This window comes from Morone saxatilis, unplaced genomic scaffold (assembly GCF_004916995.1).
Source record: "Morone saxatilis isolate NCDOM2014 unplaced genomic scaffold, NCSU_SB_2.0 Contig16, whole genome shotgun sequence".
In the NCBI taxonomy this organism is placed as follows: domain Eukaryota; kingdom Metazoa; phylum Chordata; class Actinopteri; family Moronidae; genus Morone; species Morone saxatilis.
In genome coordinates, this window is record NW_023339718.1 from 2,715,037 (window position 1) to 2,717,953 (window position 2,917).

The window sequence follows — 2,917 nt, forward strand, 5'->3', positions numbered from 1 at the left end:
GTTTGTCCTGACCTCAGCTTCATGATCACCTACCAGAAAGAAAACAGAAATAAAGTTAATGATTCAATGCTGCTATCAAACTCTGGCTGTAACAAATTACAGTGCCACACACCTCTTTTAGCTGAGCAATCTCTTTGCTGTCCACGTGTCTCTGAACATTGTTGGTTATGGCTTTCACTCTCGTCGCATAACTGGAAGGTTCGGGAAGTTCAGGTGTTATTTAGAAGTTTGTTAGCATTCAAATAAACGGAAATATTAATATGTCTCCATCTCTTACACGAGAGATGTGAGCGTCTCATCGAGGTTGCACTCTGAAGGAGAGATGTTGACGATCATAAGGGTTTTGGCATTTCCACCCAGTGAGTCTTGCATCACCTGAGAGACGTGAAATGCAAAGGTCACTTAAGAAATCACACGCAGCTCATTTTCCATTGCTACAAACTCGCATATGATGATTTTTAGCACTACCTGTGTCAGCTTGCTATTCCTGTATGGTACATGGGGCAGTTCAGCAGACAAGGCTGAGATCACATCACCCAGAGCACTCAGAGACTTGTTAATGGAGTTGGCCTCCTGTAGAGGGGAGGGGGAATTTAAAGAGGCCATGAGAAAATATCTACTCAATCATCCTCATAATTAAAACATAAAATATGAGCAAACCTTTAGCTGGTGGTCCTTAGCACCAGTCTTGGCTGCTCTCTCACTGCCTGCCAGGTCCACGAGGCTCAGCTTCCCGTTGCTCACACTCCCATTGGTCAGATTCCTGCTCTCCACCATGATGCCAACAATGAGATGGGAGCGGGAACTCTCCACGTTCATCTCTTGGGGAACATACACCACCAAAAAAAATCAAGCTCTAAATGGACTTTTGATCACAATTCCTCGGAGCCCGAAGTGGCGTTTTCCAATCCCAAATCATTCACTTGAGAATCATATAAAACTAGGGTGTCTAGGTGCCCCCCTTTATGTGGGACTGCACAGTATTTTTGTCCCATGTCCCACATATTGATTGGCTCTAGTTTTCAAAAGTCACAGATGCTTTTCTAAAATCGGAAACCAAATCAAAATTCTGAGCCACCACAAAGTCACAAACTATGCAGATTTATGTCATAGCCCCGAGATGTAGAACAAAGTGGTTTAAAAATAGCTTTGTTCCAGCAGCTATCATTCAGATTAGAGTTCTACTGGTTTTTACCTTATTTATTTCAGTGTTTTTTTTTACTGATCTCTCACTGTACGTCCTGATTTTTAGACTTAGACTTTGATCTTTGATCTTCGATCTTTTATCTTAATCCGTTATTGTACATGTTCATCATGTTTGTCTATTGTCTGAGTTGTTGAAACTGAGGTTAAATATGATGGAAACTACCACAAAGAAAAGGAAATGCAGCTAAAACAAAGGTTGCATATTCAATCACTGAATAATCTAATAATACATATTTATTTATATATATATATATTATACTATACTAAGTAAGTATTTTTAGTATTTATTATCTAGTTCTTAGCGTCCCCAGCTCCCTGTTCCTGTTCCTGTAGGACTGTGTGCATCTATAAAACAATGTTGCTCCTCTTCCTACAGTATGCTGATTCACAGTTTAGCCGCTCTGCCGCTCACCACCCGGTCCAGTAATTATGTACCTAGCTGCCGCCCCTCACACTGACTGTAACTAACACGATTAATCCAAACCATTTAGCAAGGTCCTGTTTGAACTGGGCGGCATTGCACGGTATAGAGAACTCACTGGTGGCAGAGATGTGTCGGTTGGCGCAGGCCTGCTGGAACAGAGCGTAGAGTTCCTGGGCACTGGAAGCCTCCTTTGTCTCTGCTCCTTGCGCGAACACAACCCCCTTTCTGTTCCTCTTGATCTCCACCCGCCTTGTCTGGCCATGGGACTGGGGCTGTGCGTGGGCCTCACCAGGCAGGCTCACAAAGAGGTCCTGCAGCTTGTCGTTGTACAGCTCCAGCATATAGGCTGAAACCTGAGGTAGAAGGATGAAGATGCACGGGAACAGAGAGGAAGATAGTCGAGGGAGACGAGAATAGAAAAATAATGAGAGGTTCTCTTTATTCAGCTAAAATTAAGTTAGTAATATTCTGTCTGTTACCTTGAAGTCAAATTTTGCGTTGTTCTCCCGTATGATATCGAATATGGCATTAAAGGACCTCGGCATGATTCCAGGGTTCTTCTGGTCCTTGTCCCCCACCATGGTGAAGGTCTTCCCTGAACCCGTCTGGCCATATGAAAAGATACAGACGTTGTAGCCATCGATAGCCGACTGGATCAGCCTGTAAGGGGAAATGTATCCTAAACTGCTGAGCTGACAGCATTTAAACATCTGGTTACAGCTGCCACCATCAGTGTGTTACCTATTGCAGTGTGTGGTTCCCAACCTGGGGGTCGGGAACGCCACTAGGGGTCGCCAAATCTTCACGGGTGGGTCGCAATTTTAAGGGGTGTCAGAAAGCATACAAAAATATACACAGTAGGCATATATCTCAGCATTTGGCTAATTTCTCTGAACAAAACTAAATTAAATTATTATTTTTACCCTAAGTTTTTATTTTTTTAAAGATTATATTTAAGATAAGGTCTTTTAATAATAAGCATCGTTTAAACAACCAAAGAGCTAATAGAACCAGGAGAAGAAAACCCCGAATTTGTCAAAAAAGAAGCCAATTAAGTATGTATGTATGTTAAAAATTATATAAAATACACAATACAGACAGATAATTGTATAAATAGTTTCCCTAAAGAGGAAATTATCTGCTTAAAATTCATCTAAATCACTCGTTTTAAATAAACTTTATGCTGTTACTGAGTTCACTATTTGGGTTCATTGTACAGTTTTGAATATAATATGAAATATCCATAAAATATGTCACTTAATCAGGGGTTGTCAGTTTACTAAATGA